The following is a 12,916-nucleotide window of genomic DNA, read 5'->3' on the forward strand; positions in this document are numbered from 1 at the left end:
ATATACATATATATATATATATATGTATATGTATATGTATATTTTAGTACAAACTTGTTTACATGACACTGGGAATAGATAAGCTAATAAAGTTATAAAATATAATGAGACTAAGCAATGGTCTTTTAATATACCCACTATTTGCATTAGATCTCTGTTGAAGATTCAATAGAGACACTTCCATTTAATCAAATATGTCCTTTCCCTAGTAAAAATAGCCTCCACCATTTTCTTCACTTCTGCAAGAGCTACGTGTGATTCAGCAGATTTGGAGCCTGGTTACATCATTTAGCATCTGTGTCTCTATCTAGCTAGCAAGGTCAATTTGTTTCTGCAAATAGATTTCCCTCAACTACAAGGGGCAATCAGATCATGAATTCCCAGAGGTTTGGTTCTTCTCGCTCTCGCTTCTGTCTGACACAATTCCAACTGGAGATGCTATTAAGCATTGTAAAGTTAACATTCTGGTGTATACTGGTAGCAGTGCTCAATTTTCATCCACCTTTTGGGTTATTTGGTACCAAAGTCTTTGTTATAGTCAGATTGTCTACATGATACTAATCCCTTGGATGATTTGTAAGCTTTATTACCTCTGAGCATTGATGAATGGAAGGCTGAATGATGTATAAAGCAGCTTGAGAATATTCAGGTTAGTTATCTTCATTGCAGGTCAGTCTTGCATTCCCTTTTCTTTTGGAGGAGTTCACAATTAATAGCTGTCTCTTCTTTGTGCTGATGCTTGCTTCTGTCTACCCTAAATTCAGCCTGAAGCAGACATCACTCCTGTACTCATTAATACGGTGATACCATCCGATTGTTTTATCTCTAGGTTGACTGCTGGAATTTGTGTCTGATGAAACCACCAACTTGTTCAGACAACACCTCCCTCAGAACCATGGTGCTTTGGGTAGTTATTTCATAGATCCACCATTGCTGCACTGAACGGGAGCTTGTCACTTGTCTATATTAGGGGCAAAATGTCAGACATTGCTTCCTGTGTCTCAGATCTCTGTGTCCACAAAACATACAGCTTTGAGAAATGACAGCTTTGAAAGATGAGCCTGTCCCGGTGTTTATTCACACAGTGGAACAGAATGGAGGGTGAACATCCACAAGCTAATGTCGAATGTCTCATCCATTCATTCCCTCTTTCCTTCACTGTTTCCATCTACCTGCTTCGAGCATAACAGAGCCATTACTTATTTATTTCTACCTTACACCTTAGTATTGTGTGTAGTATGTAAATTTGACACACTACTGATAGGTTAGGCTTTTGTAGACCACAAAGAAATCCAATGTTTTCAACAGAAAAGTCTTTCTTCTGTTTTGTATTTACTTTTTTCTTTTTTTTTTTTTTTCCTAAACGGTTAGTGTTGAAGGAGAACTGCCAAATTGAATGCTTCATTATATTTCTTTTCTGCAGCTAATGCTGACAATTACAAGAGGAATTTTAAAAGTCTAATTTTAGTTTGTTGGTTAAAGTTTGTTCATTTTTTTTCCCTCAGGTGGAGTGTATAGTGATCAAAATCATTTTAGTAAAAGAAATATTAATTTATTGCAGCTTTAAAAAAGCAGTATAGGACACACATGTTATGCAAAAATTATAGATGGATTGTTTCCTTTGAAAAATAACAGTTTGTGTAAGTCAATACGATACCAAATTAAAAATACTAGATTAACATTTCGTCTAGCAGGAACATTTTATTAAAACAGACATCTGAGTTTTAAAAGAAATAAGGGAGAAAACCCATGTAACATTAATTGAATTCAGTGCCATTTGTTTTATCCTTTGTAAAAGTTTATTCAAAATGAAATTGTATAAAATAAGTGATTTCATATATATTTATCGGAATCCCTTATTTCTTCATTTTTTGTTCCAAGGAAATGGTTGGAATACATCTTCTTAGAAAAGCAAATGTAGAAATAGCATATAAGATGTTAACGAAAGATCAAGAGTAATATGAAATAAGTACTTGGCATTTAATCTTCTCCCTTGTAACCTGGTTTTCTGACATAACTCCACTGACTTCAATGGAACTACATCAAATTACAACAGTTGGCTCCAGGCAAGAGAACATAAAGTCCTTTCAGAGTAGGGCAATGGAAGTCCTCCCTTTCCAAAACATCAAACATCCAATAAAACACAAGGAATAAATCTCCCGCTGCTTGGGTCCCATAACTCATAGTGTCAGCTCAGGTCAAGAAATAGCTCAGTTGCATTAATGCAACAGTAATAAATCTTTAGAGTACTGGGGTATTCAGTAGGAAGAAAGAAACTTACGGAGCTGTGCAAAGGCAGCTCAGGTCTATCAGGGTCAGCATTAGATGGGGTTAACAAATCCCTTCCACCGCTGTGAGCATGGTACAGAGACATTCAAGTTCGGCCCGGAACCAGTAAGACCATGTCTACATCTGAGCTAATAAGCTTTGCCTGTCTTCAGCTGGCTTCCATGTGTTTGCGGTGCTTTGTTAGAGCCAGCTGCATAACCCACCTGTGGCTAACAAAAGGTTGAACTGCACTTGCTGCTTCTCGGAGCATACTTTAACCTTCCTCTCTCTTGGCAATGTGTAAACCAAACATAATAAGAAAAACTAAGAGCATATGGATAGGAGGTAATGCCTTTAATTGGGAGCTTGCATATGGCTGCAAAAATTAATTAAAATCATGCTAATTCTGCAATAAAAATCCCTGCTACAAGGTAAAACACCCAGACAAGCACAGAGGAAGGTTAAGGTAGGATGGTTCCAGAAGTGCTTCTGTGCTTCTTCACTTTAGGGACTCGGCTTCACACTCCTGATTATCTCTTGGGTAAACTTTGTGAAATCTCTTGAACACCTGTCTGATCACAGCAATAAACATTTTTGTTTATTTCCACACCTTGACTGCAAGCTGAATCTTTCTTTTTAATGTACGCGGAAGGTGGATGGTGCTCTGTCTACGCAGCCCCAGACAATGAGGAAGGTAGGGAACAAGAATTAAGATACAATTCTAGCAATATCTTCATTCTATTAGTACGCTTGTTCAGGCAAATACTCAAAAAGCCTCAGGAAAAAGTTTCACACAGTGAAAAAAATCTCATATTGTCAAGGGATTATTCTTCTGAAAAAAACGCACACTTTCCCACACGATGAATTTAGAGAAAGTTCTGATAAAGGCAATACTATTTAGTAGGCAATGTTGCCAATGGGATCCATGTAAGGTAAATTTACAACAATGTAGATCGATGTAAATCGACTCTATGAAACTTCTTTCCCCTTTTTATGAGGTGTGGTGTGCTTGCAACTTCAGGGCTTAAAAGTCTATCCCATGTTAAGAGAAAATTTTCCAAAGGCTATATTTTTAAATATTATTAATTTTGTTAACTGGTTTACAAACACAAATTCACTACAGATTTGATGTGCTAGATCTACAGGTTATGAGTATACATAGGGTTATCTCTATACAGTCAGAACAAACCTTCTCAAACTGTTACTGGTTTTCTTCCTGTGTTGCTCTTGATCTTTTTTTCCAGTTGTGTTCCCTGATGGGGTAGAAGTATGGACAGGGAAGCTCTGAGCGATCTGCCTGGAGCCTCTGAGGAGATTGCCTTCCCTGCCTGCCGCTCCTCCCCTCTGCCGCAGGCTGCTGCCTCCCAGCAGAGATGACAGAACAGCCTGTATGTGCGATTCCGATTCCGCGCAAAGTCAAGCAGCTTAACTTAAACTCACCTTCAGTGGCCATTTAAAGGAAGTCATCAGTCTTCAGTAAAACAGACAGCAAATACACACATCTTGTTAAAACGGCCTTTCTGAGAAGGTTGAAACAGCAGGCGGAGTAACAAAAAAAACCTGGAAGGGTAAGGGAGAGCGCAGGCATGTTTGAAAGGCTGACAACTCTCTCTGCTTTGTATGTATTCCAACAGCTTAAGTCTCTTCTTTGCCTATGCTATCTGGTTCCATTGCATTCATTACATTTCATAGCCTGTCCAGTTCTCCTACCTCTCCAAGAGGAGAGATCTTTTATTTCCTCCTTCTTTAGGAGTGCCAAGACACTAGCACTACAGCGTGTGGGTTCTTTCCAGTCCCCATTGCTCCTGAGGATCTCAGTCTAAACCTGAAGATTTTGTTTAAGAAAAGCTATAAACTGCCGGTTTTGTTTGTAGCTCTTTATTATTTTGACTAATAAAAATAATAATTCGCTGAGCCACCCAATGAAGGAGTCCATTTCCCTCTCCTCTTAAGCTTAATGTGCTTTTAAAGCAATCCAAGAGATCATCTGACTTTCTACCCACATCCTGTGACTAATGGGAGATGCTTTTGTGTGGCATGGCTGTATCAGTGTGTGATTAGCACATGTGTGATATGGACATGCCATTTAGAATGGGGAGTGAATTTACAAAGCTCTTCATAAATGTTACAAAACTAGAGGAGAAGACAGTGCTGGCATTCAGGGGGGAAGATCTAAGATATTATCCTGGTGGCTTTATTCTTTGCAAAAGAATGTGATTTTCTCTGCGAGGCATATGTAAACTTGAAAGTACAGCAGCTTGTTATTTCTTCTCACAGACCTCCAACCTGACAGATTTTAGGGAATAGGAAGGTAGCCAAAATTTGGTGAGAACAGAATATACCAAGTAGACAAAAGACTTACTTGTGTCGTTCATATTTTTTTTTTCTGAACTTTATTTAATTTTCTAAAGTTAAATTACATATTTGATAACAAAGTTCATTGAGTCTTTCTGCATAATGAAGGGAGATTTTTAATGTCAATAGAAGGACATACAAAAGATTTCATAGTGGTTTATTCTCTGAAAATATCCTGCACTTGGCTGAGATCAAAAGGCCATGCATTCTGGATCCAGCTCCTAATACAGAATAAATTATTTTAATCTTTTGAATAACACAGAATAAATGATTTTGCTCTGTTGTGCCTCAGTTTCCTACATTTGTCAGGGAACTATTCTGACAGAATGAGAATACATCATAATCTGGGTTTTTAATGGAGGTACAGACATCTGAAATACAGACCTCGGTCCTGACATCATCAGGCTGTGTCAGAGCATAATCTGACACAATTATATACCCACTGATGTGCTTTGTAGTGTCATCACAGGTGGTTTAGAAATTTTTAAAACACATTGGAAAGAAGTAGCTGGGTTGACTGAAGGCATGCTTGTGTAAGTATGATCCTAACCCCTACATCATGATGAAGACTTCTAGATCACATCTCCAGAACTTTCTGCTGCATCAACTCAAGTCCAAATTGTTCTAAGTGAACAGGATCAAAAATCACTTTAGGATGTGTCACAACAGTTCAGCATTTAAAAAACTGTAAAGTAAGGAAGACACAAGGAGACGAAACATAGATGAAATATAGAGTTGAAACAAATGATAAATATAATCCCTTGCCATAAGGAAGGCACTTAAGGTGTTCATAAGATCCTGGATGGATGGATGGATGGATGGATGGATGGATGGATGGATGGATGGATGGATGGATGGATGGATGAAAATCTGCCAAATTTAACTTCTAGTCACAAGTAAATGTTGACCAAAACCATTGCATTTTCCTGGTGTTGATGCTGCATTTCTCATTATTATATTCCCACAGATCTGTAATACCTCTGAAATTACCTGTTATCCATCCATTTATCCTACTTCAGTGTTCATTTGCATTTCCTTCCATTACTGACCCTGTCACTTTGCTTTCACTCCAGACTCCCATTGTTCTGCTCAACTATTTATATTCTAGTCCTCGGTTACACTTCAGTCCATGACTTATTTCTGAATTAGTTACAATCCCAGACCCATTATTCAATCTACTCCTTTCTTTTCTCAGCATTTTATCTCTCTATCAGAATCCTCCCACTTAGTTTTTCATCAGCCATGTAGGTCAAGGATGGCTGATCTTTATTCACAGTTCACAACCCCAAAATATGAAATAACACTTTTTAACCTGTTTCCTAAAATACTAAATTTTTTTAATAGTTAACATGCATTTTGTCTCTAAAAACTTTTCTTAATAAGACACTGTTTGTGCATTCACTCTGGTTAGTCATGAAACTAGGCAGGAAATATCCCTACCAGTCTGCTGTACCTTCAGCAGTTCTGCTTGCAGCTGATCCAGAAATGTGCAGAGATGTGTTTCGAGGATACCTGTTGGGTCCTTAGTAACTCCAATGGGTTCGCACCTCACCAACAGATACTGCTTTACCATGTGACTCTGACAAATTTTTTGAATATTTTATTTTATCCATTCTCCTTCCTCCGTGCCAAATAGTGAGAAGATGGAAATCAGCTGTATTCTGGTAGTTGTGATGGATATACAGTGTGGGTCAAAATAACATATTTCAGATTTTCTGCGAATTACATTCCCAGGAACAACCTTCAAAGGTTAATGAATACATCCAGCATCTGATCTTCAGTAAAAGTGGGGGAAACTAACAATACTGAGATTAATAAGGTCTGGAATAGTCTTTTAAAAGACAAAAATAGGAATGATTTTAATACTGTATTTTTGTAGCAACCTGCATATAATCAGATTTTATTCTGCATGTTTCCCTCTAACTGACCTTTGTGTCTGTTTTTCAGGACATTGTTTACTCTGTCTGCATTATGCTGTCTGGCTTTATAAATGGATCGGTTGTGTGGTAAAGTATCTTTTTTTTTTTTTTTTTCCTGAAATCTAGACAAATTATGCCCAATGCTTTCACCTTCATTGGGTTCAACAAAATCAATTCAGTTATATTGGTAATGTACTTTCCAACACTCAGCAAACCATCTAGGCCTGAATTTTAATGAAACCAACACACTGTGTACAGGCTGCTGCATGAGTAGTAATAATACCTTGCACTTATATAATAATAATTCTATTTACTAGGCAAGATACAAATGAAACGCCCAGAATGTAATACCAAAAAAATAAAAAAAAAAAGTCAAGCTATTTTTTTTTTTCCCAAGCACCATTACACCTGAAAATACAGTGAGCTGTAATGCTTTGTTTTTATTTTCTCCCTCCCCAGGCCCCCTTCAGTAGGGAGCTACAATAAGTTTAGCTACTTGGAAGTGGTGCAAGCTGTTGCACTGAATGCATGATGACAATCTCTAGGTACCCTCTCTACTGCTTTGTGCACTGCATAGCATATGGAAGAAAGTAAATCTGGAATTATCAGCCAGCTAGCAATGAAACAGCGAAGTCTGGGACCTTTTCCTACCACCTGTGTTAATACAAAAAAGCTAATTCCAGCACAACAGTCTGGTCCCTCATCTGTATGACTGTATTACCTCCTATTGTCTGTATTGCTGAGCCCAGAATCCTGCAATTATACAGGGTTCATCCAACATCAGCAGGTCTGATAGCAGATTCTTCAGGTGCTAAATTAGAACACTTACAGGAAATATTTTCCAAAAACCCAAGCTGTTGGATGTCTGGAAAAGATGGAGACCATCTCCTCTTATGCTAAGGCAGTATTTTACTGCTAAAACCAGTCATTTACCAGCAAAAGTGGAAGTATTGGCAGGACAATGAACGTGTGTGCTAAGTTGAATTAAGTATCTCTGAGAGGGTATTTATATACTTATCTCATTTGCTAGTCTTAACGTAGTTGTTGAAAAAGGTCTGCTTATGAGATTTTGTTTTATTTCACATGGTTTCACAGAATCTTTAAAGTGATTAAGGGGAACTGCCACATAATATTTTAAAGACTCTGGACCCAAGGCATTGTGAAATGGTACCATCTGCATCCTCCTGCTTTCTCTTGCTGTTACTGTTGTGTTTATTATCCTAGATCAGTTACTCACACAAGACATTGGGAACACTGTAGTCAGGAAAAATACTCATTTTCCTTGCTCTCCTTTCTCTGCCAAAGCTTTATGAACAACAACCTCTCCCTCCTTAAGTGTTCTAATTAACAGTGCACTACTAAGAGGAAAATTAACATTATTTTAGCTTGGAGTCAATGTTACATCATTAACATACCCTAGTGTGATGTCATACTGCTGTGAAATAACTCGACATGATGCATCATAGCAAAGAATCCACCATTAAAACTGCATCCCAAGAAATAGTATAAAATAAACAGAAGTCCTACAACTACAGAACAGAGGTTTTCTACACAACAGGTACTTCCATGACATGAAAGTCGAAATTTTACAAGTTTTAATTAATGTCTCTTGGAAAAAAAAACCCTCCACATTTGCAATGTATGTATTATTTCCCCTCTGCTGTTGTTCTTAGAGCTCTGATTCTGTTCCTGTTCTTTCACTGTCGTGTATACTGCACAGAAGGGAGCTTCTGTGAAGTGTCATAGTTTCCGTTGAATGAAGCTATTGTAATGTGTTTCTTCTGAGAGTTTGGTCAAGGGCTTCTGCTAACACTGTGGGAAAGCATCAAAAACACAAATTGGAGATGAGTACTCAATGAGTCTTTGAAAAGCTCTCTCATCAAATATACTTTCTTCTTTATTAGTACTGTAAATGCTCTAAGTGTGGAAAAATAATTTTGTACATTGCTACAGAAGAGCTTCTTTGAAAATGTGTTATGATATATGCAAATAATTTTCCAGTCAAAATAGGACAGAAACGCACCTTGGAACTATTTATGTTCATTTTGTGAGCACCCCATTCAGGATCCTTGGGGCCTTGGATTCAGGGAATGTGAGCACTCATGGATTCATTGGCAGCTGTAGCTTTATGAAGCACAGGAAATATAATTTTAAGAATTTTAACCATATCCAAAGACAAGGGATACTACACTCATGCAACACTTATGCAAATTGTATCCAAAGCATGAGACCAATAAAGCCTGGTTTTGTATTACTTTGTGTCCGTGCTGCCCAGAAGCTTCAAATTCCAGTTAAAACTTCCTTCTGCTGGTCATAAAGTTACATGTGAAAGTACATACTCTGTTGTCTAATAAGGGTGGAGATCAACATCATTACTAGAGGAATCAGCAGGGTAGTTCCACTCTAACTACCTAACTTGAAAGAGAGGTAAAAAAGAAAGGATATATAGTATGTCATTTTATTTGCAAACTCGATGCTGTCCATTAGATTTGGGTGGAACTGGTCAACAGGCTCAAAAGTTACTGAAGAAAGAAGCCAGACACCCAGAATTTATATCTGCAATGCAATGTTTCACTGCCTGCAAACCACACTACGCACTCTGAACTGCATCTTCAGCCAGTGAAAATCAATACTGCTTCTGTGAAACTATGCTGATTTTTGCCTATTGAGATCTGAGATCTTTGATAATTTCTGTTAGAAATACCTGTTTTGTCAGATTTGTTGTACCTTAATCAACACTCAATTTTCCTTACATTCTCTAGGGCAATAATGAAAAGGAAAATGGGAAGATAAATTAAGCATAGTTTCTGCAGCTCTGTTAGAGAATTTTAAGAAAGGGTTTGGGCTGATTTGCTGGCTATCAAGTAACATTACTGAATATACTCATCCTTCGGTCCAAGGTGGCAAGGTGTTCTCAAAGATCTAAAATCAAAGTAATAGCTGTGGACTTAAATTTACAGTAAGGACCAAGGGAAAAAAGGGGAAAAACCCAAGATGTTCAAGAGATACCAAAAAATGAATCACATCTATAATGTCAAATGAAGAGGTTGTGATAATGGAAGTGACTCCTAGAGACTATTTAAGAAATTATTATTATTATATTATTATTTTATTCAGGCAACTACAAGCCAGTCAGTCTTACCTCCGTGCCTGGCAAGATCATGGAGCAGATCCTCCTGAAGGCACTGCTAAGGCACATGGATAATGTGGAGGTGGTTGGTGGCAACCAGCATGGCTTCACCGAGGGAAAATCCTGCCTGACAAATTTGGTGCCCTTTTATGGTGGAGTGACAGCATTAATAGATAAGGGAAGAGTAACCAATGTCATTTTCCTGGACTTGTGCAGGGCTTTTGAAACTGTCCCGCATGACATCCTGGTCTCCAAGTTGGAAAGACATGAATTTGATGGATGGACCACTTGATGGATAAGGAATTGGTTGGAAGGGCGCACTCAGAGGGCTGCAGACAATGGTTCAATGTCCAAGTGGAGACCGCTGACAAGTGGTGTCTCTTGAGGACTGGTACTGGAACCGGTACTGTTTAACATCTTTGTTGGTGATCAGGATAGGGGGATGGAGTGCACCCTCAGCAAGTTTGCTGATGACACCGAGCTGTGTGGTGTGGTCGATGAGCTGGAGGGAAGGGATGGGCCATCCAGAGGGACCTGGACAGGCTGGAGAGGTGGGACCATGCAAACCTCATGGAGTTCAACAAGGCCAAGTGCACATGGGTCGGGGCAATCCCAAGCACAAATGCAGGTTGTGAAATGAGTGGATTGAGAACAGTCCTAAGGAGAAGAGGTTGAGTGTGTTGGTGGATGATAAGATCAACATGAGCCAACAGTGTGTGTTTTCAGCCCCAAAAGCCAACCAGATTCTGGGCTGCATCAAGAAAAGTGTGGTCAGTAGGTCGAGGGAGGGGATTCTGCCTCTCTACTCTGCCCTCATGACCCCACCTGGAATACTGTGTCCACCTCTGGAGCCCCCAATACAAGAAGGATATAGAACTGTTAAAATGTGTCCAGAGGAGGACTACCAAGATGATCAGAGGTCTGGAACACCTCTCCTATGAGAACAGACTGAGAGAGTTGGGCTTGTTCAGCCTGGAGAAGAGAAGGCTCCAGGGAAACCTTATAGTGGCCTTCCAGCACCTGAAGGGCACCTACAAGAAGTCTGGGGAGGGACTTTTTACAAGGGACTGTAATGATACTGGAACAGGTTGCCCAAGGAGGTTATGGATGCTTCATCCCTGGAAGTGTTCATATCCAGGTTGGGTGGAGCCTTGAGCAATCCGATCTAGTGGAAGTTGTCCCTGCCATAGCAGAGGGGTTGGAACTAGACAATCTTTGAAGTCTCTTCCAACACAAACGGTTCTATGATTCTATTATTACTATTATTATTGTTATTATTGAATGCAGTTTCAAATTTCACTTGTTGGATGGCACTTTGAATAGAAAGGTTAATTAAACTTTTAAACAGTCACATTTAATACCATTAACTATGTAATAAGTGATATAAACAGGCAGTGCTTATTAGAAAGAGATAATGTTGACAAAATTAACTAAAGGTTTAGGAGGTGGTAGAGCGAACTTAGAAGGAAAATATGCTATTATGTAAAACCAAGTATTAAACTTCAGTGTGGATGACTGATATGTCTTTTAAGTTAAATGAAAGCAAAACAGAGCTTTAAAAATTATAGGAAAGAAAAGATCTGCAGTATTGTTAGAATTTTATGTGAAGAAACAGAGGGACTATAAAGAGGGCATTGAAAGTACAAATGGGAATAATGAAGCAGTGCCGTTGTAGAATATTGAGATAAACATAAGAGGTTTAAATATGTTAGAAAACACAAATAGGAAAGAAAATATCAAGAAATTGAAGAAGAAAACAAAACATGGCAGTGTGAGTAGCTGAAAACGGGTATGCAAGTGAACCATATCTTTAATAGGAGATTATCAACACAGCTGTGCAGACATTGGATTTCCCCCTGATTTTGGAAACAAAGTGGAATAATTACAGAAGTAGAATAAGAAAAGGACACACCTCAAAAGGATCCTGTACTGGAAAAGATTGCATTCAAGAGTGGAGATGATCTCAGAGCCCAGTGTTTGGGGTTTTTTTTTCAGATGAAGTCAGTAATGGTTCTAAATTGTCAGCATCTCTGGAAATCATCACTTCTTGATTTTACAGGTGTAGAAAGAGATACTAAAGGGAGGAAACAGAAGAAAATGATGGAAATCCCATGAGGTTTATAGCTTTTGGGGGTAGTTACAGGTGCTTTAATTGATATCTGAGGATTTCTTATCAAGGTCAAGGAAGATGCTTTGCTTGGTTTAGTCCCTTAAACTTTGTTTTGTATTTCTTGCATTTTCTTTGTTTTGTATTTCTTGCATTTTCTTTTGAAGCAGCTGCTGTTGACCACTAGCGGATATTCACTTTTACCAGATTAATTATGTTTCTTCTTTTCTTGAGTCCCATGAGGACCAAAATCAGAATTTAACTGCTGAGATATAAAGGATCCTCTGCTGCAGACAGTAGTTGTGAGCTTTTTGTTCTTTTGTGTGACTAATAAGCAAGACCTAGGGCATTGCTTCTTTCTTAGTGTTCTGATTTTTTGGATGATGGAAGAAGGGGGAGGAGGCATGACATTTGCAGTTTATAATTATACATACCTGGGTCCTTTCATTCTCATAATAGTGAGTGATAAAACAAAAGCACGTTCTTTCCTCTTGGTGCCTATTTTGTACATAATGCACCTGTATTATGTGATAATCAGCACGTCTCCCACTTCATTATAATATATATAGCCAGGAGTTGCAGGAGTTCACATACTCTGTTATACTCAATTTATGGTCTTATGGAACCCTCAAAAGTGTTGCAAAGTTTGGCCACTAGCACTCTTTGGAGTATATATTGCCATGAGAGGGAGATGTGCTGACTATTCAGGAAAGAAAAAGTATATTTAAAAGAAGCAAATATCATCGCAGAAGGCTGCAATGAAATAACTTTTAAACACTTGATTAGGAGACTATAAAGCCAAAGAATTTTAGAAAAAAAAAAAAACAGCAAGGGCAGTTAATAACCTTAATTCAGTAGTATCCTGGCAGAGGTTAGCAATATACTTGATACTAAGGGATATATGGTAGAAGGTTGCTGAGTGAGCAAGCATGCTAATGGAGATACATAAACTACATTAACTGATGGGATTGTGGAGTGTAAGCCTGGCTGAGTCTTTAATACACAAACTCTATTAATTACATGATTTAAGAAAAAATAATGTAGTAAACAATTCTCTCTCTGTCTCCCCCCTCCTCATCCGCACCTCATCCCACACTCACTCCTTTAGCAAGAGGAGAGAATGTTTAGGTTCTCGTG

The sequence above is a fragment of the Athene cunicularia genome (assembly GCF_003259725.1).
Source record: "Athene cunicularia isolate RWA chromosome 4 unlocalized genomic scaffold, athCun1 chr4_part1, whole genome shotgun sequence".
Lineage (NCBI taxonomy): Eukaryota > Metazoa > Chordata > Aves > Strigiformes > Strigidae > Athene > Athene cunicularia.